The sequence below is a fragment of the Mauremys reevesii genome, linkage group 15 (assembly GCF_016161935.1).
Source record: "Mauremys reevesii isolate NIE-2019 linkage group 15, ASM1616193v1, whole genome shotgun sequence".
Taxonomy (NCBI): Eukaryota; Metazoa; Chordata; order Testudines; family Geoemydidae; genus Mauremys; species Mauremys reevesii.
The window spans coordinates 20,451,666-20,477,953 of record NC_052637.1 but is presented as its reverse complement, the minus strand read 5'-3'; positions in this window follow the sequence as shown (position 1 = coordinate 20,477,953).

Genomic DNA, 26,288 nt, shown 5'->3' with positions numbered 1-26,288 from the left:
ACTGGAAATAAGGGTGTAGATTTTTAACAGTGAGAATAATTAACCTCTGGAACATTTTACCAAGTGTGGTGGATTCTCCATCACTGACCGTTTTGAAATCAGGATTGGATGTGTTTCTAAAAGCTCTGCTCTAGGAATTATTGTGGGGCATTTCCCTGCCCAGGGTTATCCAGGACTTCTGACTAGATGATCACAATGGTCCCTTCTGGCCTTGGAATCTATGAATGTCAAACTTACCTGACATGGACTGTTGCAGCATTTCCATATCAACCTCTGGGATAGAAATGTGGAAATATTGGAATCTCCCACAGAATGGCAATCCCAGTTTCCACTCAGTTCTAATAAGGGGCTGGGTAATAAAGCCAGTGGCACTGTTGTGCCTGGGTTTGCAAGACTGGGAACATTTCTTTTTTCTTGTGCAACATTTCATCCTCTTCCTTGTGGCAGGTGTAGGCTGTTTCTTCTGGGCAGCCTTGAACTGGGCGTGGAGTCATATTCCCCAGCAAACCTCTCCTGATTGTTCCTGTCCCTGCTCTGCTCTGTGCCCCTCTCCCTGCTGACCCAGCACTTTCCCTTCGGCTTTAGGAAGCAGAAGCACCCTGTCCTGTGTGCTGCACATGCTCAGTGTTGCCAGCTCTCACAACCGGGGTTTTGCTCAAAGCTCCAGCTCTTAGGGGCACGTTAGTTCATGTGAATCACAACTTTCCAACAGAAAAAAAAGGCCATTTCTAGCCCTCATGGCTGTGGTGGAAATGTGGCCCAAGTGTAACCCACAGGCTCAGAAGAGAAAGATGCCGATTTATTTTTTCTAAGGGCTAGTCTACACTGGCAACATTAAAGCGCTGCCGTGGGGGTGTAGCTATCACCGCTGGGGCACTGTCTACACTGGCGCTTTACAGCGCTGAAACTTGCTATGCTCAGGGGGGTGTTTTTCACCCCCCTGAGCAAGGAAGTTGCAGCGCTGTAAAGTGCCACTGTAGCCAAGCCCTAAATCTGATGGTTTTTAATGCAGTCCCATGGTGTGGGGTCTGACTCTTTGGCTGGCAATCTCGCCTGCCCCTGAGCTGCATCCCGCTCCACTCAGTAAGCACATCGGGGTGATTTATGTATTTGGAGGAACTCTGCAGCTCACCCCCACGGAGAGTTAGCAATTAATTAAACCTCAGAACACCCAGCACAACACCAAGGGAAACTAAGGCATGGAGAGGGGACGTGACTCACCCAAGGTCCCACAGGGAGCCTGTGACAGCTGGGAATAGAAGCCAGATTCCTGTCTCCCAGTCCTGTGCTCTAACCATAAGGAAGGGGTGAGTTCTGCAGGGGGAGGAACAGCACCAGCACTGGGAAAGATTTACCAACACTTCTACACCAATATCCTCATCCTGCAAACAAACTGTAGTTTTGTATTTAAATACCAAATCCTTTGGCAACGATCCTTTAGCAACAGCACTAGTTATTAGTGATATTAGCCTGCACATTTGGAGAACAGTACTGCTTTGATCCAGACAGATTAGGTCAAGTGATCTGAACTTTGAGAAGCAGCAGCAAATACCCCAAAACAAGGAGAAGGAAAATAGCTGTGATATTGCTGTGATGTCTGCACATGAATATTTTTGCACTGAAGGAATGCAGATGCATTTTTGCTCTGTTACAGCACAGTTTTCAGCAGACCAGCAATGATGCACTGTAAACAGACCATGCTAAAACACATAGTTCTTGCTAGATCTTTCTGCAGAGTTTTCTCTAAATAGTTATTTTGTAATAGGCATTTTATTTGCTTTGCACAGTCCCTAAATAGTACAACACCCAGCCCAGGAACATCAATGTGCTGTTTTTTTATATGCTGGAATTTATTTTAAAAGGCTATTTATTTAGTAATATTGGTGGTGACCTGCCCTCCCCGCCTGCCCTTGCACCACGGTGTAGTGCCCACTGCAATAGAAAGGGGAGCAGAGTATCAGTGCATTCCCCCAGCCGTGCTGCTGTGTTCCAGAGGAAGTGGCCCAGCTTGCACCAGTGTCACTCTGAAGTAACTCCATAGCAGAGTAACCAAGAGCAGAATCTGGCCTAGTTTTCGGCCATGTGCCTTCTAGAGAATCCTTCTCCTCTGTATTGAACAAGCAAATTGAGAGCAGGTTAGGGCTGCTCCTGCCGGCAGCCCCAGACTGTCACAGGACAGGACTGTGGCTGGGAAGGTGGTGGGTTGTGTGTGGGAGATATCCATAACTTAGGGACATGTCTGGAGTAGCCCCGTTACTGACAGTGTTTTGAACTACAACACCAAACCTCAATACTGAAACAAGTGCCTGTCAGGTTCATCAAGTATGTCTCCATGTCTGAGAACCTATACAGAACAGGCTGCACTTCCCAAGTCCTGTCCTGGCGCGCACCAGGTTCACTATAAAGTCTGGGTGGGATGTGACTGTCTCTTTGGCCACATCTAGGCTGCACAGTTAACTCGAGCTGCTGGGTGTGAGCCCCTGGGTTAGCCTAGCCCAAGTGTGTGTTCCCACTGCAACGCCCTAGCAGTGTTACTGTACCCTCAGTGTTTCAGTACTTGCTGTGTATGTCTGGGGTGTATGCCTGGCTCTTTGTGCTGAAGTGCTGTAGGGTTCTTTTGCAGTCAGTTGTGGGAGAACTGGACTGTCCTTCAGTGGGAATTATGATACAGTCTCATCACATGGTGATAACACTCTTGCCAATCCACTAGTATCTCAGGAGGATGTTCAACAGCAGCTACTAAAGTTGGACATTTTTCAATCAGTGGGCCCAGATAACTTGCATTCAAGAGTTTTAAAAGAGTTGGCTGAGGAGCTCACTGAACCATTAATGTTGATTTTCAATAAGTCTTGAAACACCAAGGAAGTTCCAGAAGACTGGAAGAAAGCTAACGTTGTGCCAGTGTTTTTAAAAAGGGTAACGAGGATGACCCAGGTAGTTATAGGCCTGTCAGCCTGACTTCGATCCTGGTCAAGATAGTGGAGTGGCTGATACAGCAATCAATTAATAGTGAACTAAAGGAAGGTAATATAATTAATGCCAATCAACATGAATTTATGGAAAATAGATCATGTCAAACTAACTTGATGTCTTTTTTGATGAGATTACAGGTTTGGTTGATAAAAGTGACAGTGTTGATGTATTTTACTTAGACTTCTGAAAGCAGGGGCGGCTCCAGGCCCCAGCATGCCAAGCGCGTGCTTGGGGCGGCAAGCCGCGGGGGGTGCTCTGCCGGCGCTGTGAGGGCGGCAGGCAGGCTGCCCTCGGTGGCTTGCCTGCAGAGGGTCGGCTGGTTCCGCGGCTTCGGCGGGCCTCCGGCAGACACGCCTGCGGGAGGTCCGCCGAAGCCGCGGGACCAGCCAACCCTCCCCAGGCAAGCCGCGGAAGGCAGCCTGCCTGCCATGCTTGGGGTGGCAAAATTCCTAGAGCCGCCCCCGTCTGAAAGGCACCTGACTTGTTACTACATGATATTTTGATTACAAAACCTAGAATGATATAAAAATTAACATGGCACACATTAAATGGATTAAAAGCTGGCAAAATGATAGGTCTCAAAATATAATTGTAAATGGGAATCATCAACAAGCAATTGTGTTTCCAGTTGGGTCCAGCTAGGATGGGTTCTTGGCCCTATGGTATTTAACATTTTTATCAATGACCATAAGTCAGTCACTGACTCCCTTGGGGAGTGAATCAAACTTGTGGGCTATGTCAAACCATATGGTGAACCCTACCCCCACTATCTTGGCTTGCCCTTGGCCTGGCCAATCCAGTAGGAGGTGTAGCCTGCTCCCACTGCCTCATCAGTGAGTCTGGTTTTACTGAAGGCATCCATGTCTATGTTACACTTCTTCAGTGTTTTGGCAATGAGGGCTGTTCTTTGTTCCAGGCTTCGGTCATGGTCAAGAAGAGTTCTGACATCCTATGACCCAAATGTCAGTATGTGAATCTTTGTTTTATTTCAATCATTGAGTTGGATGAGCAGCCAGGAGTGGTCGCCTGACAGGTATACAAAGGGTAGGCTGTGTTCAGGTCTTCTTTTCAGTGCCCTTTCCCTGCACTGGGCAGAGCAGTGCTGTGCCTAAAAAGGCCTGTTCTGTCACCTCAGAAGGATATGAACACTGTATCTGCCCCGATCTATGGAGAACGACCATCACCCTAAGGCTGCCTGTGTGCAGAGTTGTGACTAAGGACCGCCAGCAACATCCTCTGCCTGGCCACATCACCACAGGACTCTTGGTGAGTCGATTGGGTTAAATGAGTTGAATGAGTTGGCTGAAGAACCTGCACTACGAGTGGATTGAAAGGAGGGAGGATCGTGCAGAACCTTTCTTGCCAAAGCAGCTGTTGCCATGCAGGTGTAACAGATGCCACAAGCACAGCAGCTGACATGGGCGCAGGAGGTGGAGTTGTCCTTCTCCTAGATGAGTTGCCGACCTGAGCTAAAGAGCCTCAGCTCCCAGGATAAACTCGGACCAAGGCAGATAGTAAAACAGTCTGGATGATTTCCCAGAGCTCCCCACTGCTTCTAGGGACCTCTTGCTCTGCCATCTTCTTACTGACCTAGGGCCAAATTCTGCTTGGCAAACTTCACTGCTCAGGCAGGCCGAGCTGTGCACCCAATGAGAGAGAGAAGCCTATTGAGCTGTTGCCTGTGATATGTGTAGGCAGTGGCAAGGGCACCAGAGAGCTTACTCTGACTCGTTGCTCCGTGGGCCTGATTTTCCTCTCCCCTTACAATGGTGGAAATCAGGCTTTTCACCATTATCGACAGGGTTCTGCCCGTCAATGCACAGAATGTTCCCTGAAACGCTGTGATTGACCGGATGTGGTGGTGAAGAGTTATTGTGTTGCAAGCAGACAGACAGGGAAACACCATGGTGATTGCTTTGCTTGGCCAGTGCGGAGCAGCTCTGCTCTGTCTGGTACCCTTACCCCCAATTTACCCCAGTGTAACTAAGAGCAGAATTTGGCCGTAAGTCAGTAGGAAGATGGCAGAGCGAAAGGTTCCTAGAAGCAGTGGGGAACTATGGGAAATCATCCATCCACATCCCAGTAACTGTGGTAGGCTCCCAAGAGCTTAGAGACTTTGGGAGATGGTGATTTTACTGTTTCCATTGGTAGCACCTTCCTTTGCCTGAGAGAAGGAGGACGCCTGTTTCAGATATATCTCTGCCCTGGTCCTCAATCTCAGCTTTGGCAATTCTAAAGATTCCAGTGAGATAAATATCACTTGTATCTGTGCTGCTTGTCGAGCCCTCTGTCCTCTCCAGCATCCATTGATACGGGGCTGGCAAGAGGAACCTTTCCCAAGTCTTTATTCTCCTGTACAGACAGGGTCCAGGGAGGTTTCTGATTCCTCTCCAGCAGTGTTTACCTGTTGAGTAGTTAAAAACTTATTCAAGGCCAAATTCCCTCATTTTCACCCTCTTTTCCTGGCTGATCTTTGACCCCATCCCTGGACAAAGGCCACTTTTCCACAAGCAAATATCACTTTTATTTTTGTAGAAAAGAGCAAAGAAATTGGAAACAAACTGCAAAATATTTTGCTTTTGCAAAAATGGGAAAAAATAAGCCAAAATATAATTTTCTTTCCTGGCCTCATTGGTGATGTCAGGCTTTGCAGACAGTTTTCAAATACAGCTCATTTGCTGAGCGACACAAATGAAAATCCAGCATGTTGCAAATGTAGAGCCAGTCGATGGCTGCAAATCACGCTATGAAAGCATACACCGAAAATGAGAACTCGCCCATCAGGGTTGCCAGTTCCAACTGGGAAATGCGTAATTAGCTGGCACTTTTCATGGGGGTGGTAAATCATGATACACAAACTGACCTTCAGGAATAAGAACTTGCTTTCCCAAATTAGGTTTATTCACACTCTGCACTCCCTCCCTCTCTGTTGTTCTGCTCTTATTCTCCTCTTCTCACAAATGATGAAAACCTGCAGAATTCATCAGTGTATTTCACAGATCTCTGTGACTTTCCTCCTGAACTGCCTGTGAAAAAGCTGGCCCAGGCCAGCTGGATCACTTCCACTGGGACTTAATGATGGTAAATCAGGGAAGTGGCAGCATGCAATAAAATCTCGGTGGGAAACCACAGTGCCCTTCATTTCCCTTCAGCAAACAGGCAAGACAGAAATAATCTTGGGAAAGATTCTCTTCCTTGCTGCAAAGCTCTGCTAGAGTTTGTGCAAACGCAGACTCCCCCAGTGCTAGCATTTGTTTGTCAACCAGGCATTTCCTGGCGGTGGCTGGGTCCTTCCTAAGCCCTGTCTGTGGCAGGAGATGAAACAGTTGCTGCCAAAGGTGAAAACAGCTCTCAGGCTGCTAGGAGCTAAGCGTGTGATTCCCAGCTTCCATACACATGCTAGTGCTAGCTTGATGAGCTCTAGCATGAGTATCAATAGCAGTGTAGCCATGGTAGCATGGGCAGTAACAGAAGTGGCACAGCTTAGCCATGCCGAGAACATATCCATGGGGTTTAGGCAGGTTTGTACTTGGCATAGCTAAGCCATGCCTCTGTGGCTGCTGCCAATGCAACCGTGGCTACCCCGCTATTGAGACTCACGTGAGCTCACTGGAAACCCTTGTCAGCAACAGTTCAGGCGCGTCCTGTGGGCAAGGCGATGGCATCCCAAAGACAGGAAAGGCTCCCTTCTTACGCATTCTCCAATGTCACACCCAATGCAGAGCCTGGGAGAAGAAGTAGGCGTGTGTGTCATGGCAAATTGCGTGCTGTGCTGATTGTCCCGCCCCGAGTGGGAGCTCAGTGCTCAGGCTATGTGAGTGTGACAGCAGGAACTGGAGGAGTGCCCTTTAGCTGGTTTGGATGAAGGAGCCAGTGGTGGCTGAGCAGGGGGTTTCCTGCCTGGTTAGTGACTGCTGACCTGACAAGAAATGCACTTGAGAGACCTGAACGCTAACATCAACAAAGTGTTCTTGAGCAGGAATTTCCCAGTATGCGCCAGAGCTGCTCCCCACTCACTCCACTTCCCGGTGCCATGGCCTGCCTGTGTGGGCCTATCTGTGGCGCTGAAGCCTAGGGAGCCTAGCTGGCACTCTTTAAAAGTGTGATAGAGTAGGAGCAGGGAACATGGGGGACTGGGGCCGTGCAGTGGTTGTGCTGAATTTGGAGACTAAACTCAGTCATGAAAGTGAGGCAATCTTTGTGGAGCTCCCGGAACACACTGCTGTGAACAGCACACAGTTTATCTGGAATGCATGTCACTGGAGATGCAGCCGGACTCTTCTTAGCTAAGCCCCATTTCAGGGATCCTCAGGGCAGGCTTGTGCTGCCAGGGAGCTAGGTAGTGCCAGGACCAGAGCAGTGTGATGACCCAGAGGGGCAGATTCTTCCCTGTGCTGGCTCAGGGGCACAGGGGAGGTGGCTTCGGCCTTCCCATCCAGTGGCTTCCCAGGACCATCTTTGTTGCCATGGCCACTAAAAGCCATTGGCTGGACATTGAATGTCTGGGGCAAAGGCCTGGATGCACACAATCTACCCACTCCCGGATGCACCCCCTGTGCCCAGGTCTCCTGCAGAGCCAGTGTGGAGGCCTCCTGAATAAGGGCTGCTCCCTTATATGTGGAGAGGGCTATTCCTGCCCTGGCTAGGTCCAGGGACTCCAAGCAGATATCCCTGGCCCTCCACTCCTTCCTGTGGACCCACAAGGTGTTTGGGTGGGCAGCTGCCCCTCCAGCAGAGTGGGGTCTCCATGAGTGCTTCTCCCCAGAGCCTCCTCCCATGGGTTCCTGCCCTTTGGCAGCAGCTGGATTTTAGTGTCAGCCTGGCCAGCCCAAACATGGCCTCATTCAGTGCTGGGCCTGTCAGAGCCAGCAAAGAGCTTCTGACTTGTAGGTACATGATACAGCTGAGCTTGTGCACCCCAAACTCCTGAGTGAGATCCAGACAATCATGCATTTGGCTTAAAACTCCTGAGATTTTTAAAATACTACATGCCAGGTTCTCTTTGCATTGTCTTCTGGGCTGGAGCCTTCGCAGTCAATTCCCAAGCCTCTCTCTGCCATCGGCAGCACGTGGAGCTTACTTTTGCTTTTTCAAGGGAAGCAGTGATTCTCAGGTAACCATGTGACTCCAGAAGCAGGGGCAGAAAAGCACCAAATATCATGAGAACTGGCAATACGGGGATCTGGGAAGGCCAGGCGTGAACAACCTGCCCACCAGGGAAATGGGCACATTGTGGCACTGATTCCCACTGCAGCGGGATCACATGCTGGGCTGGGGCTAGCGAGTGTGGTGTGGCGAGGTCTCATTACTAATACAGCAGCTTGCTGCCCAGATAGTATGGTGATGGGAGACACAGCCAGAAAGAGACACACAGCCAGACCTTGGTTATGCCCTTGCTGCATCCTGCAGCACAGCCTGCCAACCTGCAGAGCAGTGTTTAGCAGTGTTAACGTCTCTCCTTTGCCGGAGTGTTAATAAATTCTCCTAGAAGCTTTGAGGGGCAGGTGCATGTTCGCTGTCGAGCCAGGGTAAATCAGCCAGCTGGACAATCCAGTCTATTTCTCTGCCCACTAGGATAACAACAGGCCCTGGGGATGCTCCCCCCTTCTGCACACTTTTATCACTGTTTCGCTCTTGTAGAGGAGTGTTACAGATTGTTTGGTTTTGTGTGTCTCTGCCGTTGCGAAGCGAAAAAGTTGCGTCTGGAGCATAATGAATTCCTGGCATAGTACTTCTGGGAAGCTGCGTATCGCCCCAGTGCAAGAGGGGTAGCGCAGTCCAGCTTGCCAGAGCCTTCCCGGCACAGCACAGGGACCAGCCTCTTATTATAGCCAGGGATATATTTATATCTGACTGATCAAACCCAGCCCTGAGCCACACCAGGGGGTGGCAGAGGCGGCTTCAGGGTGCAGCATGGTCCCCTCAATACCATGCTGAAGTGGAGCTCAGGGAAGCGGTGTTCTATACTTGGCTCCACTAGTGACTCACCATGTGGCTTGTGACGAGTCACTTACCCCCCTCCTGGCCTTAGTGGAATGCAGCGGACAAGATACACCCATCCTTTGTACAGTGCTCTGAGTTCTGTGGGAGACAGAGCACCCACTGGAGACAGTGCGCCATTGGCTGGGTACTTACGGTGGGGGGGCAGGTTTGTAGGGTGGGTGATGTGGCCACAGCCTTACAAGGAGATACCAGCAGCAAGTAGGGGCACTGAAATCAGCACGGAGGCCAGTTCTCTTCCTCCAGGGCTTGGGAATGAAGGTCCCTCCTCTGGGTGACAGGACTTCAGCCGGGAGTTAGAAGAAGACAGGAGGGAGCTGTCCCATCCGAGCCAGCGAGCAGAGGGACGGCTGCCTGCATCTCTCTTCCTGCAGCCATGTTGGGAACGGAGCTGTCTGATGGGGGCTCTGCCATTGGCTGCACACTGGCATGCTAAGGGCTTGCTTGGAGCAGCAGGGAGCTGGCCAGTAAGCTGGTGGACATGTGAAAGAAGCACAGCCCTGCTTCAGGAACATGCCTTGGGGAGCATGCACCAGCCCCTCAGGGTGCCAGAGGAGAACACAAGGGCAGTGAGCAGACCTCAGAGTCTGAAGAGACCAAAGAGCCAGGTCTCCACAGGGCAGCCTGCTCTGAAACACCACAGACAGAACCTACCAAAGGCCCAGGCTGGGCTCTGCCACGTGGGTTACCACTGGCTGTCACTGGCTTGCTGACACGCAGCGTCTGCACCTGCCTCAGCTCAGTGAGTCTCCTGTTCTGTGGCTGCTTTGTTCCTCTCTTTAAACAGACTGGACCCTGCAGCCGTCCTTTGGGTTTGGCTGTTAACAGACGGGAAGAGAGATGGCTGTGCGCACAGGGACATGAGGAGGGCACTGGTCCCTGCCCATCCATAGCAGACTAGGGTCAGTCTGGCACTGAGGAAGCTCTCTGCCCATATGAAGGAGAACTGCCAATGAGTCAGTGGGATGGTCAGAGCACTCAGCTGACATGGCCCCAGGGCTGTTTTCCCAGCAGATGCTCTGAGCATAAGGGCACAAGCTGAGGCTGGCTGAGCTCTGGTGCACTGGGATTCACACTAAGCAGAGCGACCTGCTCTTCTCCTGGGGAAGTAATCCCTGAAAAGACTATCTTCTGGCTGCATGTGTGAGAATGGGGTGGCCTGGAAGGCTCCCGGTGCTGTCTCCATCTCACACACATCACTTGGGCTTGGCCACACGAGGACAATGCCATTGAAGGGCCAGAGGGGAAGCCATGTGTAAGGAACAGTTGCAGTGATGGGAAAAACACCCGTCTAGTGGTCCATCTGGATTGGGTGAGAGTGGACGCTGATGTCACCAGCTGGGACCATCTGACCCTCTGGGTCTGCAAAAGTGGGCTGCAAATCTGACAAGACAAGGCCCCTGTGTGACACTGGCACTTTTCCCTCCTTCCGGTCAGGCTACAGCAACATGGGCAAGTCTGCTCTGATTCACAGATAGCCGCAGGGCAGCTGGTGAATCCCAAGAACTAACAAGTTAAACTCTATGACAAGCACTTGCGCATTTTCAGATGATTTATCACTTTATCTAAAGGAAACATTTTCTAAAGCACGAATGCGTGTGCATAGGGGTGTATGCATGTGTATGCGTGTGTGCCCGTATGTGTATGTATGTGTGCACATGGCTTTATATTTGTGTATGTGTGTACATATGTGTGCGCAGATAAATGTATCTGTGTGCATGTGTCTGTGCGCAGGGGGCTCGAAGTACATTGTCAGAGCTAGGGATGTATGTCCTAGCAGAAAGGCTGGTTTGTCACAATCTTGGCTTTTCGTGGGAATGGGCTGATTTGGAGGAAAAAATCCATTTGAAACTAACCATTTTGTTGATGCCAAAACATTCTTTTTAGATATTCTCGGAATGGAACTTTTTGATGTTTTGTTAAGAAGTCACTCTTTTGAAATGTCTTTTATTGCTATAAACTAGAACAGAAAATGAAACAAAAAGTCAAAAGAGAAACGAAATGTTTCAGGTTTGAATTTTTGAATGTTATTTTCTATAATAATTTAGAATGTAATATAACAATTTGATGTTATTGAAATGCAACATTTGGCTTGACATATAATGAAATGGTTTGAAGGAGAAAATCCTTTAGTCTTATTCCACTTTGGAATGAAAACAAATGTCAAAGTTGCAGAATTTCCTGCAAAATGGAAGTTTCGCTTCTCTCCCCACCTCACATTGCAAGTGAGTATTGCCTCCCTGGTCTTGGTTGGGCCACATGAGAACACAGCAGTTCAAGGGCCAGAGGGCAATGTGTGCAGACAGAACAGTTTTAGGGAATGGTGAGATCAGGAGTGATTCACTGCAGCTTCAGCTGAAATAACAATAACAGTAGCATTACTCATTATTACTAATTACTCAGTATTACTAGTAACTGTAAGAATAGATAATCCTGTTAAAAGCACGGTACAAATTAGCCAATCAAAGATGACTCCTCCTCTGAACCGCACAGACAGTGAGGTTCTCAAGCACTGGGGAGCGCCTGTCCCACAAGCCATCTCCAATCCTTCTGGGAATGACATGACTGCTGCAGGCCATGTTGATTGGCTGGCCATGGATCTTCACCTGCCCAATCACTCCCTTCCCTCTGCAGAGCTTCTCACTGGATACACAATGTAGTGAGGGGAATCCCAACACCCTCCATCCACAGTGCAGATGTTGTGTATTTGGTTGTCATGGCTTTTGTTCCTATGGCAACTGAGTTAGATTATTAGGGGATAGCCCAGCCAGCTTCGGCCGGTTGGGTGAGCTCTGTGTCTGTAAATAAAATCGTCATTTTGTTAGCTGTCTGCTGTCTGGCCTCAAGTGATTTCTTCCTAAACCGGCTGCCCCCAAGGATATAACAGCAGACAGGCCGGAGGACGCACCCTGGGCTCACGCAGGCCTGAGGCAGAAAAAGCCCAGCTCTGCCAGAGGGACAATGGAGGCCAGGCTGTGAATTCTGGCAGGGTGGAGTGTGAGCTGTGGGACCTGTCATTGCTGACTGCCAGAGCTAAAAATGTCCCAAGGGAGGCAGGCCTGCCAGCAATCCAGAGGCTGGAACGCCATGTCCTTCAACAAACAAACTCTCTGGAGACGCTGGCAGGAGCTGGCTGCAGAGACCACAGAGTGGGCCTGTTCCAAACTTCACTCACTGAGACAAGTGGCCGCCTGGGGGTCTCTAATGTGGGGAACCCGGTGCAGCTGCTCCATGAAGCAGGGAGCCAGGGAGCTCCATGCAGGGACACTGATCTCCCTTCCCCACATCACAGCAGCAGGACTTGTTACAAAGAAGCAGCTAGAGCCCAGCATCTCCCCAGACCTCACACATCCAAACCCACCCGGCTGCCTACGTCTCTCCTGGCATTCCGCCTGGGCAGCCTGTCTGTGCCTGAATCCCAACCTAGCCTCAGCCCTACGGACACCTGACCTGGGCTTATCTGCTCACACGAGCAGCCCTCCGAGGTGACTGGAACTGCTCACATACACGAGTCTTCACAGGGGCATGGCCTATATCCTCAATGGCATGTTTGCCACTGTCTCAGTTGCACCTCTGCTGAAATCCTCATCCAAGACTTCTCCTCCTCCTCCTCCATCGGTCCTTTGCACTCGCCTCCCTAGTCTCTTTGCATTGGCTCCTCTCTGTGCTTTCGCATAATTCTGCCAGCAGGATCAGAGTCAGCTCGCATGATGTTTTGAAGACTGAGTGTAACAGGGAACACTCACTTCTTGAGCACCTCCTGCTGCTGTGTGGGTTACAGCAGTCCTTTTCCTGCTCCTGGAGCCCCCTGTATGTTATTAACCTTGCTTGGCAGGTCTTCAAAATGAACCCTTCCTGGGGTAGCAAAAGTCCAACAAAACAGTTTACCGGCCCTCACCAGGATCTTCAGCCCTGGCTCTAAGTCCTTTAAATTGAGCTCTTCCCTCGGGCTTCCAAACAAGCTCTGTCCCCTTCTTGGGATTTACACCACTTCACAGGTGGTCAGTGGGGAACGCGGGCCAGCCCACTGCTCCAGGCTCCAACCCAGGGACCCTGTAAACAGCAGCTGTGCACTGTTCCCTTCAATTTGTTACTGCTGCTTCCCTGGGCATCGTCCCACCTATCCCCTCTATCTTCACCTTCACTTAGGATTGAAGTTCTCAGGGCCCTGCTCTCCCACTTTAAGCAAAGGCAGCTAGAACCAAACTCTGGCCATCTTGAGCTCCTGTGGCCAGAGCGGAGCACCCATGCACGCACCCACCCACCCTGCCCTGCCCTGCCCTGCCCTGCCCTGCCCTGCCCTGCTTCACGCCTCCGGTCCCAGCCAGGGACTGGCCGGCTAAGGCCCTGCAGCTCCTTTTAATTGAGCCTGCTGGGCTCTGATTGGCTCCATCCATGAGGCCTCTCTAGGTAGGTCTGGAGGACCCATCGTCGCGGCTCCTTCCTTGGGTCAGGGTGTAGTAGGACTGCAGGGCCAGTCGCAAAGGCCAGGTGCACCCCATCACACTGAGGCTGGGTCGTGCTGCACACACCTGCCATATGCTGAGAGCGCACTGCTCTAAAGCTGGTTGGACATTTTCCAATGGAACAGTTTCTGGTTGGAAAATGTTAAATCTACAAAACTTAAACATTTCACAGGAACATGTAGATTAGGTCAAAATTTTCAACAACAAATTATCAGGTTTTTTTGTTTCAAATGGGTCAATGCACCTACCATTAGAACTATTCTATTATATTATATTCATCTTCATGATCAAATCAAATCAAAGCACTTCAGCCTTATCCAGACAAAATGATTCAATATTTCTGAAAGAAAATTTTTCAGCCATTTTATTTCACAGGAAGTTTGGAAATTGCTACTTTTTATTTCAATTTAGGACAAAAGCAAAAGTTGAAAGGTGGGAACTTCCTGTGGAAGGGAAATTCTCGGTGTCGACTGGCGCTCGTACGCACCCTGCAGGAAAGCTCTGCCCTGTGCGAGTGAGTGCTCAGTGAGGAACAGAGCCTGTGTTTGTCACAGGTGATTCAGAGCTGCGTGCATCAGCTCAGAGCCAGACCAAGACTCTCAGTGTGGTCCTGGGAAAGGCAGGCTTAGCGCTTCCAAGCTGCTTCTCAGGCACTGACCTCATGTTCTCAGCCAAAAACTACTCCCCACCCAGTACTACCTTGATGCCAGGTGCTGAATTTCAGAGGTGCTCAGCGCCCCCAACTCCAGTGGAGTCAATGGGAGCTGGGGCTGATCAGCACCACAGGAAAGAGTCGCTTGCTTTTAGGTGCCTGAATATGGCAATTAGCACCTAGCTTGAGGGACCTATGTTTTAAAATGTTGCTGTAATCTCATTGTGCCTCAGTCATCGTCATCCCCGCCCATGGAGATGGTGATACTCCCCTACTTGACAGGCCATGCTGAGGATTAGTTCGTAATTATAATTATATTATTATTAATAATTCGTTCTGCAATGGCACCAGAGGCCTTAGCTGAGGTCAGGAACCCGTTGTGCATGCGTGCGCCCCCCGCCCCCCACAGAGTAAGAGAGAGTCCCTGCCCCAAAGATGGTGCAGCCATGTAACAAGAGCCTTCTACAGTTTATGAGAGTTTATGAGAAATCCTGTCCTGGCTGGGGATTGCCTATTGGCCACAGGTCTCCAGCTGACCCAGTTTTGTGACCAGAAAGCGTGGGGGGATTGTGTGCTATGAAAACATCTCACACTACCAGAAATTTGAGCTATATGGACCAGTGATCTGTCCCCTGGGCAGAAATGCACTCACTTTCCTCCCTAGGGAGGTCCTGTGTCCACATCTGTGCTGTAACATCCCTCCCCACAGCCTCCCACTCCCCTTGGCCGGGAGCCTTCCAGATGGAACCTTATGTTCCACTTTCATAAGGGCTGAGCTCCCGGGTGTGCGGCCTTGGCAAAGCCTGGAGTTTGTTTATACAGGGACTGTTTGGGTCTCCTAATGGCCACTTGGGGACAGACAATTTCAAAGGGCTGGGCAGGGCTAGACGACGAGGCTGGCAAGATGAGCTGAAGACCGGCGACCCCTAGAGTCTGCCTGTGAAATATCCCCCTCTGAGTAGAGCACAGGCTGACACAGCCATTCCCTGTGCTTGTGCTAGGTCCTATCGCTGGTTATAGTGACTGGCGAACTCCGAGCCTTCCCCAACCTCCAGTGCAGCTGCCGGCCCAGACTGGCCACTCGGGAAGGGGCTCTCTCTCTTTCACTTTTATTTATCCATTTCAAACAATGCACAGAGAATGTTAGAACAGCTGGTGCCTTTTGGACAGGGACAACCACACAGGCTGCCCATCACCTTCCCCAGCCCTACCTCAATGCACACCAGGCACCTCTTTCAAAGCAACCTCAGACCCTGAGAGAGGCCAGAAGCAGAGACCCATTGCCTCAGTTTGCCCCTCCTTTGCAGGGAAGGAAGCATCAGTAACTGTCTCTGGTGAAATGAGCTAGGACTTGGGGAGACGTCTGTCACAGTCACTCAGCTGGGATCCCCAGGGAGGAGTGTCGCGATGGCCCCAACCCTGCCCCACTGATATTATGGGAGCATTGCTGGTGACTTCAGTGGTTTGCATAGGTGGAGGGGGCAGCAGCTGGAGAACGAGTTCAGACTGAGAGTCTTGGACCAGATTCAAACCTGTGACCTGCAAGTAAAATGGTTGGGGCTTTGATACTCACAGTCGCTGTTTCTTGTGCTGTGATGACTGGTGTGAGAGTAGCCTCCCCTGCTGGGGGCTGTCCAAACATGAATTGATAGACAGCCCCTGCTCTGAAATGCTGACAAGACAAATAGCCTGTGCAGGAAGGACTATTATTCCTACTGACAGCGGGGGAATTACGTAGGGCTGGACAACATTTTTCCAACTAAGCTGGATTATTTTTGATAAAATGAAATTTTCTGTGAAAAGTGTCTACTTTCACTGGAAACTTCAGTTCTGCATCAAAACTCTGCATGTGCAAAAACAGCAACATTTTGATTTAGAAATGCCATCACGGAGCCTTATAGGAGTTATAGTCAGAGTGCCTAACCCCCATTCTCCTCTATGGGTTCAGCTCCAGTCAGACTACATCTCCCAGAATGCACCATGGCCAGGAAATCACAAGAACCACCTCTAGAGTGACCATATTTTCCCAAAGGGAAAATGAGACATTGCACAGGGCCAGCCTGAGGCCCTCTGCACGAGCATGCCTCCCCTCCACCCCCACAGCCCTCCCTGCCTCCTGCCCATGGAGCTGGCCCAAGGCCCCATTTCTCCCCCATGCAGGGGACTGGCCTGAGCCCCTCCTGCTGCCCACCCCAGGGCCAGCACAAGGACCCCCTCTACCTCTGCAGGTGGGGCTGGCCCAAGACTCCCTACCGCCTTCCTGTGCAGGGCTGGCTGAAGGCCCCCTTTCTCCCCTATGTGTGGAACTGGCCTGAGCCCCCCTTGCCACCCATCCATGGCTGGCCCTAGGTCTCCCTTTACCCTCTGCAGTTGGGGCTGGCCTCAAACCCCTGCCACCTGCCTGCGTGGGGCTGGCCCCACCCAAACCACTCTCCTGAGCCCTCCCTCCTGCACAGGACTGGTGTTACCACTCGCCTCCCTCTCCCTGCCTGCACATTCCTCCGCACTCTGCTAGGGGTTACACCCCACTTTTTTGGAAAAACCAGGCGTTTGTCCCATTTGCTCTTGCCGACTGATGATCAGCTGGCAAGAGCAAACAGGACAAATGCCCAGTTTTGCCAAAAAAGTCAGGACTACCTGGACAGGGCTTAAAAAGGGGACTGCCCTAGCCAAAATGGGACATATGGTCACCCTAGCCACCTCCCCCATCCAAGATTTGCAAACTGAAATATTTCAGCATTTGGTATTTGAGTTTCACCTGAAAATCAAAATTTTCCATGGAAAATTTAAATAAAAACAATTTATTTCATTTTCCCCAAAATTTTCTGTGGAAAAATGAAATCACTTTGACTAGTGCTAGACTTGAGGTGTGGAAAGATGAAGTGGCTTTCCCAAGGACACAGAGCCAGGAGTTGCCTGCAGGCCTTTGGGTCCCGCTCAGACCACAAGATCATTCTTTCTTCCTGACTCAGATGCTTTGGAATCGCCTGGGGTGAACTGTGCTAGTGAAACACATGAGTAGAACTTGTTGAAAAATTTCCAACCAAATGTTTTTCCATTGGAAAATGACATTTTGTCAAAATAGAAACTTTCTGCGGGAACCTGTTGATTTGAGGAATTTTTGTTTTAAAAAAATGGAAAAAAAGCATTTTGGGGATTTTTTAAAAGATACTTTCCAATTCAAAAGCAATAATTGTGGGCAGTGTTCTGACCCATGCTATGCAGGATGTCAGACTGAATGATTACATTGGTACTTTCTGGCCTTAGGATTTAGGAATCTATTTTGATAAGGTCTGGACATTCCATTTCAACCTTATCAGAATGTAACTTTTCTATTTTTCATTTGAAACAAGGTTTCATTCTGAAATTAATTTCATTTTATAGTGGAGTCTAAATTACATTTTACTATAAAATAAAGTAAAATTGGAATCAAAATGATTAATCCAAAATGATGTTTTTAAAATGTTGTTTTGTGAGAAATTTCAATTTTTGTTTTGTTTTGTTTTTCTTCCAATCTGGCATGGACACAAACTTTGAAATGTCGGGATTTTCCCCAGAACAGAAAGTGCAAGTTTTGACCAGCAGTGGCATGCCATCTGTGTATGCAAGGCATATACTGCATATCGCAGAACCGGCTATGCCAGTGGTGTGATTCTGTCCAGCCCCAAACATGCACAGAGGATGCCATTTTGAAGAATAAAATGGAATCTTCTGCACAGCGTGACCACACACGTGCCGTACGCATGAGGTCATGTTGCATGTAGGATACAATTTTGCATGCAAGTGTAGAATTGTATGCCTGACTAAAAATATCATGGTACGCCACCGCTGACCGGCTTTATACAAGAGTTTATTGCTAACCAGAGATGTAAAGCTCTTTCTGTTGGTTTAATCTCATGCACAGGATCTAAGAATAGCTTTGATCTCTTCTATTTAAAAACAAGATGACAGTGAATTGTCCAGCTAAGAGCTATTATGAAAGTGCCATGGTGCCATGTGTGATCTGTATCGGACTGTCTGGGAGGTCTGGAATGGGCAGTGATCATGTCCCCTACAGATTCTGTCCTTTTGTGGGAAGAAATGGCTGCCTTGTGTGTGGGGAAATCAAATCCCTGCTTGTTTTGGTTTTTTTCTTCCTGATAACTTGCCGCGGCTGCCAGGGTATGGATGTCTTTGCATGGGTCATTGTGGAGATGGATCATTTATCTGTGTCTTGGTTCTCAGAACTGGAGGAGGATTGGAGGCCTATCAGAGTAGCAGTATCAGTGTAATTTGCCAAAGGGAAATCTTCTGATCTCAGTCACATTCCCTGATAATGGTTGGCACTGAGACCACTTAAGGGAGAATTTCACCCTTGTGAATATGCATTCAGTCTTTCATTGGCTGTTCCTTCTACCAAGCCATTAGCTCAGCATTCCAGGCAGCAGGAGCTACAGAAAGCATGAGGATTTTGTGGGGGAGAAAATGATCATTAAAAGCCACCTTGAACAAAGTTCAGATCCAGTTTGAGGGATCCACAGAGTATCCACATGTTTGGAGCCCAGCCTATCTACGAAAGCAATGAGTGCCTTGGAAAGGGATCACTAATGGACAGAAGGGCCATTCTCACTCATACAGAGCAAAAGGTTTACATTGTGGGAATCAAGGGTGAAATCCTGACCCCACTGCTGTCAACGGGAGTTTTACCTTTGATTTCAGCAGAACCATTTCTATTTAAAGAGATGTCTGGAGAACTACTCCTCTCCCATTCCTGAACTTGCTGCCACCATATTCGCTATCATATCTCCATGGCAATGACAGCAATTGAAGACATGGAAAAGTCACATTAGGGAGGAGTAGACTATAGTTGGCTGGGGAATTTTTTTCCCTTGATTTTGGAAACAATACAGAATGGCAAGGTGACATGGTATTCGTCACAGTTCCAGGGTAACTGCACCTGGATTCCACTTTCATGGTCCCACAACATCATTCACTTAAGGTTTCCGGCTCCCAGCTGTCCCTTCTCGTGGGTGGAGACCTATGTCTCTCTCCCTCCTGACTGGGCTTTTTAAACTGCACAGCTTCCTGTCCTACGCTGTGATATTCCCCACAAGCCAGTCTGCCTAATGGCCAGACTGAGGCCTATGACCAGTGTCTCGCCAGCAGTTACCAGTTACCACCCAGCTCCTTCTGAGCAAGCACATTTATTCTTAAGGTAAAAGCCTTACAGAGAAAACATAAAAACAATACAAGTTCCTATACACATGCTAAAAGTTTACGAGGAGTCACCCACCAGGCTGATGGGGCCCTAGGAGACCAAAGTCTTTCTAACCTTTCTACAAGGGTTGGGGCACTTAGACAGCAGCTCTTGTCCATTTTCTGGATCAGAAAAAAGGCCATGAATCAGTTTAAATGCAGCCTTTTTATGTCACAAGCCCTTTCTTTGTCATTTGGTCTCCAGAAAACCTAGTCTTAATAGATATATGCAAAGCTCCCCAGAAGGTGGTACCTGTCTGGATGGGTTTAAAGCCAAAGTGATTCACTTTAATCACTCCCCAATGTTTTTGGCTCCTGGAGGGGCTGTGGTAACCCTCCTCTCTGGAGTTTTATAAAATCCCTGGCCCACTGTAATCTGTCATCTTAATACAATATGGTCCCCAAAGATATTGCATACAGTTACAAGCAATGTTTGTCACAGTCTCATTTTTTCCTTGTGCCATAGCTGAGGAAGTTTTGGAAAATGACAGAGTGGAAAAAGGGAAAAAGGGGAGGAAAACCCCTACACCCAGCACTAGGCATGGTCCATTCCCCTGCATTCAGGAGGAAAAGAAGGAAGAGGAGGGTGAAAATAAAAATCTGAAATTTCATATATTTGAAAATTTAAAACAAAACAAATATTTTAATTTCATTTTTAAATTTCCCTTCTAAAAATTGAAAAAGTGTTGTCAAAATGATCTTTTCTCATGGAAAAAAATGCTTTTTGGCAGGAAATTTTTCCATCTGAAAAATTTTGAGCAACTCAGTGGCTAGAAGGGTCCTGTGCAGCCACTCAGCTCATTCTCGTGCTAGACTGAGAAAGAGGGTGCACCTTTGGGCTCCCCGGGAGCAGCGCTGATCAAAATATTTTACGCAATGTTTTTCCCTTGAATATGCACTTTCATAAAATTCAAAATGTGTCACAGGAAAGGGGTTGATTTCAATACAATTTTTGACAGAAAAGTCTTGTAATGAATACTTTCACCTTTCTCATTTCATTTCAATGTCCAAATATTTCATATCAACTTTGTCATTTAGACTCTTGTATTACATTATAACATTAATTTATTATTATATTACATATACTATTGTATAATATATATCATATTTAATATTTTATATTGTAACAATTCAGCACTATCAAAATGAAATGTTTGGTTTTCTAAGTGCAATTTTTTGGATTCTCCATCCCATGGTAAATTTCAAAATTTGATATTTTGGTTCCAATTCAGGAGCAAAACAGATTTTGAAATGTAAGAATTTCCTGCAAGCTTCCTGACAGCACTGCCGGGAACTGCCTCCGGGGGTCTCAATGAGCTGCCCCGGTTGATTGCTATTTCTCATTTGTACGGCTACTTTGATGTGTAGGGTCTAATTCATTAACCACATATGCAAATTAGTGTAAGGAAAAGTTTATAATTGGTTTATGCAGCATAACATATTGTGGCAGAGCTCTGACCTTGCCCCCGTGGGTCCTGTGCTTCTAGGCGGTTTATGCTAGCCTCAGTGGCTCACTGTGACCCTCCACGTAGCCCTTCTCTCTCTAGGGCCAGGGTTACAGTCTACTGAGCCCTTTTCATCATAGGCTGCAAGGAGGTTGGTGAGAGAACTCCCACAGTCTCTGTTCAGCCTCCTGTCCTAACAGGGACCTGACTTCCCCTTCCAGGAGCTGTTCCTGTAGTGGTGGGTTGGGGGGAACCCAGGCCCGCCCTCTACTCCGGATTCCAGCCCAGGGACCCTAGTGGTAGCAGTTGTTGGCAGCCAACCTTTCACTGCCAGAGTTGCTACATTTCCCTGGGCCACTTCCCCACAGCTCTCCTGCTTCTCCCTTCTTCACCCTTACCTTAGGGCTCCTTTAACGATGGTTTGAGGGTGTCTTCAGTAACCAGCCCTTCAGCCGCACTTCCTCTCCTCTGGCTCCCTGTCTCTCCCCTGCCTGACTGGAGTGAGCCCTTTTTATAGTATCAGCAGGGCCTTAATTAGAGTCAGGTGGTCACATTAGCTTAATGGCTTCACCTGACTCGTTACAGGTTAATTAGAGTCAGGTGTTCTCATTAGCCTGGAGCAGCCCCTGCTCTGGTCAGTCACGGAACAGAAAACTGTTAATCCAGTGGCCAGTATATCTGCCTTCTGCTATTCTGCTGTACCCAACTGGCCTGGGTCTATCACAATATGTAAACAATTAAATCTTTCAGTGCACATGTTCTGATAACCCTGTGCTAACACTCACTTTTCACCTTTGCTCACCAAGATGAGATTGTCCTCACTGTCTAAATGACAACCTATCTGCCTCAAAAATGTGGCTAGGAAATTCCAGTGTGTGTAGACAGGAGGGTTACATCCCTGCATCCATGGTTGCACACATCTGAAACGTCATTTCCCAGGCAGTGCTCAGCATGATGCGGGACTCCTGGCCATATGGAATACCAATTTGCAAATCAAAAAGTGGGCAAAATTCTCATGAGGTTTTGGACAGAGGCATCCCACTGTGCAGCCCTGGCGAGACTTGGCCAGAGCACTGTGTTCACGTATCACCAATAGACTGGAGGGAACTCAGAGAAGGGAAACAAAAATGGCGCATGGTTGGAGTGATTTAGAGCTGATCTATGAGGAAGAGATAAATGTGTAATTCAGCTAAAGGACAGCAAACGGAGCTAGGGGCTGTCTGCAGGTAGGTGCAGGGTGTAAGCACCATGGAGGTAGAGGAGCTGCTTGGGGTGTTACAGTTAGGAGTCATAGGGGGAAGCTCAGCAAAGGGAAAGGTAGGCTGGATACTGGGGAAATCCTGTTTTCCTGGCTGTACTATCTATGAGCATGTGGAGCCATGTCCCAGGGGACATAACAGAAGCCCTGTGGTGGGAGAAATGTAAAATTGGATGGGACGGAGTATTGGGGACATGCTGTAGACTGAGGCTAGGACTGAGGTTGTGTCTGTGTGGCCTTCCAGTAGGCTTGGAAAGTAAACGTCTGCTGAGCAGGAATGGATTGGTACATCGCTTGAGCAGATAAAAGAGGAGCGAGGCCTTTCAGTTCAGGAGCGTTTAGTTGCAATAGGCCCAGTTCCCCACTGATGTAGCCCCAGGGAGGAATATCGTGGAGTGTAATTCCAAAAGTCTTTGATATGTGTTGAAATATGTAGCTGCGGGACCTTGCTGCTCACAGACCTCTGCAGCACTGAAATATTGGGGGCATTGCTGCTAGTTGACATAGTTTAAACCCAGGTCTTGATTTATTAACTTCCAGGCAGCCCCAGAGGCACACGCTGTGACACAGCATAAACAGTCAGCATTAGGGGATGCACTTCGTGTCTCTTGCTCTGCTGAGGGTCTCACATTACTGACCCCGAGGGCTGGCTCTACCAGGGGCCTGCCCCCATCCGTGACTCCTGTCCCTGAATCTCCAGGGAGAGCAGATGGCTCTCTCACTTCCTTGTTCTTCTGGTTGTGTGTGGGCTGCGCTGTGCGGGAGCCTCTCTGCAGCGCTCAGCTAGCCGTCCCTGCCGTGATTTACAACGTTTTACCCAACTGCACTAACCTTCATGCTTCCCTTTAAAACAATAACAATAAACATCCCCGGCTGGATGTGCTCAGCAGAGCTACCAAACCACAGGCTTGTGTGGAGTGAAATCCACCCCCAGGCAGGGGGCTAGCACAGTGACCCGGGGCCTATGTAAGTCCCACTTCAGCCCTGGGGGTTTGCTGCAGAGCACAGGCCTGTGGATGGGGGTGGTTTCCCTCTCTGAGCTGTCAGCCATGCAACCAGCCAGCCGCCATCCCTGCTGGCAACTCTCATCTCTGGTTTGGCTGACGAGTGAGAGGTTTTGAGGAGTCTGGGCTGGCATGCATACCCAGATCCCCAGATGTGGAGGGCAAATGTAACTTGCCCGCCTTGCCTGTGGGAGTTGAGGCTGCCCTGGGCATACAATGGCTCTGACGGGCAGTAGGCTTTCTGCAGGGAGCTGTGAGTACCAGCGGATTTCTCTTCAGGGCCTGGAGACTGAGGTGCTATCCTCCACTACAAAAACAAAGTGCTTCTCGCCCAAGTGTTACAGCAATGGCCATAAAATGGGAGACACAGGGCTTGGCTCAGCCAGTTGGTTTAGATTCAGTGGACTGTCAGATGCTCACTCACATCCCAGCACAGAGCTGGGATGGCTGCTCTCCTGGAGCCAGCACTGGGCTCTCTGTGTCATGCCTTTCCCTGGGAGGCACTCACTGCATCACGTGTGGGACCCATTTTCCCCCCTGTCTATTGCACTAGGGGACCACAGTGTGGGTGCCTGGCAGGGCTGGCCTGGCCTCCTCGTACATAGTCTCAGGCCCACCTTGGCTTGGCATAGAGTGAACAGCAGCACTCCAGTTACACCAGCACAGGTGCCATACAACACGTGGGGCTTAAAGGCTGAGGGGCAAAGAGATGGCCCCAGGCCCCAGGAGCACCCTGGGAAGAGGAGGTGCATATAGGCATCTATTGTTTTTAACCCTGAACCCTTCTGCTCGTTACGTTTCTATGAGCCTACATCTCACCCTGGTTTGTGCCGGAGCTCCCCTGACTCACTGCTTTTCACACTGGTCACCGTCCCACACCTGGGGGGACATCTGACGTACCTACAGTTGGTGAAACTGGGTGGAGTAGCCTCGTGAGCCAGCTGACATGGGGTGAACTGGGGCTTGTCAGAACAAGTGCCCGCAGAGTCCAAGGGGGAGAGCTCAGGTGCAGCTCAGCCCAGTACCGTAGCAGCATCTTCCCAGCTAATCGCTCTGGCATTGTCCCTTAGTGACCCCTGCCGTGTTGCAAATCTAGAGCCATTGTCCTGTCTCCTGCTATTAAACTAAACTACAAAAGGGAATGCCGGGGGCGTATTCCGAAAGTTCAACGATTGTGAAAACTTCAGGTGTCAATAAGATTGTAGCACTTCCTTTTGCATATGCCTTACATACACATCCCAGTAACCCATAGACCCTAAGAGCCAGGTCACATATGGTAGTCGTAAATTATTACCGATCTGCCCCTGTCCTTCACAGCTGGGTGCTCTGCCTAGGGTCCCCACCGCTGCCTCACTCCCCTGGAAACCAGCCCTCTTCTAGACCTTGTGAGTTAAAAACAGAGCCTTGCTTATGGAAAGTTCAGGATGGGTAGGGACTCAGCAGGATGCCTCTTCTAGTCTATGGTGTTGTAAAGCAATTGCTGTGTTCCAGGAAGAATCCAGGCAAGCAGCAGGCAGAACAGACCCCAGACCACAAGGAGTCCTCTGTAATCGAAAACAGATGGTTTTGGCTTAGCAAAGACGCGTCACTCTCTTTTCATCAATGGGAGAGCAGGGCAGCAACCAGCTTATAGCATGCCAGCTCCTGAGATGCCTTGCCAGTAGCCCCATGGGCTCAGATGCCGGGCAGGTACATCTCAGAAGGCAGGCTGCTTGGCTCCTGCCAGAAGCCTGGCTCTAGGCACAATAAAGGGTCCCTTCTGGATAATCCACACTCCATTTCTGCACTAGTTATAAATATATGAGGAATTGGGAATGCTGCAGTACCTGATCAGGAGGTGCATGCATGGGACCCGAATGCTGGGGTACAGTGCCCTGGTGGGGTGCATGTGTGCATGGGGCCCTAGTGCTGGGGTGCAGTGCTGTAGTGTCCTCTGTGATCTGCATCCTGTCTGCATCTTTATGTTCTTATGTCCCTGAGGCTAAGCCCCACCGTAAAACACAGGGCCAGTGACAGTGCTGCTGGGTTGAAAGGCCTGCGAAACTCATTTGCAGATGATCAAAGGTTCTGTGAATGGAGCTCTTGGTCTGGAACAGCTTTCACCAGTGCACATTAATTATTTGTGGGCCAAGAGACAATGACCCCAGCCTGGTGGAGGGCAAAGGTGGCGCCAACATTTCTCAGAGTCACCTGTAAATACGCTGTCCTGGTGCATGTGACCCTGTGTCCTCTGCGCTGGTCCCAGTGACTACACAGGTCAGTATTTATGGCAGCAAAAGGTTTTGGTGCCAAAGGGCCCAGGATAATCCCTGCTGGGAGCTGTTTTGTCTGCATGTGCCCATCTCTGAAGCATGAAAGCGCAGGCTATAGATGTGGCAGGTGCGGGGTTAACACAGCCTCAAGTGTGCTGTGGGCGGGCGCTTGAGCCACTAACAAAGGATAGAAATGAATGGAAAAAGTGAAGTGTTTTTTCCCTAAAGCAAACAGCTCGCTGAGAGGAGAAGCTGGAGCGCGCCTTGCCGGCTATTAATACATTCCTCGCTCCCTTCAAACTAAACAGCTGCTCTCAGCTCCAAGTTCATAAAAACAGCCTCAAATCCAGGAGAGCACGGGCAGTTCTGCATGCCAGCCAGTAAAGCCGCCTGCTGGAGGTGAGGCTGCGCTGGGCCCAGGCTGGGCACGGGAAGGAGCTGGCAACCCCAGAGGCACTGCCCTTAGCAAGTGGGCTTTGCTCCACCCTCCCCCCGGGGGTCCTGGTTGGGCAGATGGGGTGCTGTCAAAGCAAGAGGTCTCTGCTCTTTGGATAAGCCCCCAAATAGCTGCTCTTCCCCAGCTCTCTCCCACCCCTCCATGCTGCAGGGCTGAGGGGAAGGATGGGTTGGAGGTGGTGTTAGCAGCTGCTCTGAGAGCCCGGGGGACAGATCCAATCACTGGCTCTAGAACTGAGAAATCAGGGCAGGCAGAGGCAGCTTGGCCTACAGACCTTGCACCTTGGTGCTGCTGGGTGCATGCTGGTCTGCCCAAAAGGAAGGGAGGCTCAAATCCAGCCTCACTTGGCCCTGGGCACCCCTTGCTCCTGTAATAATCTGGGCTCTCGCTGGGGTAGTGAAAGGCTCCCCTTGCATCCTCACTCCTGGCCACTGACTGTCTGTTCCTGGGGGTGGCGGGTTGGGCTTAGGTGCCCAGCGGGCTGCGGAAGCCAGGAGACAGTGGTGCCTTCCCACTCTGCACCACAACTAGGGGGATTTCTCTGTC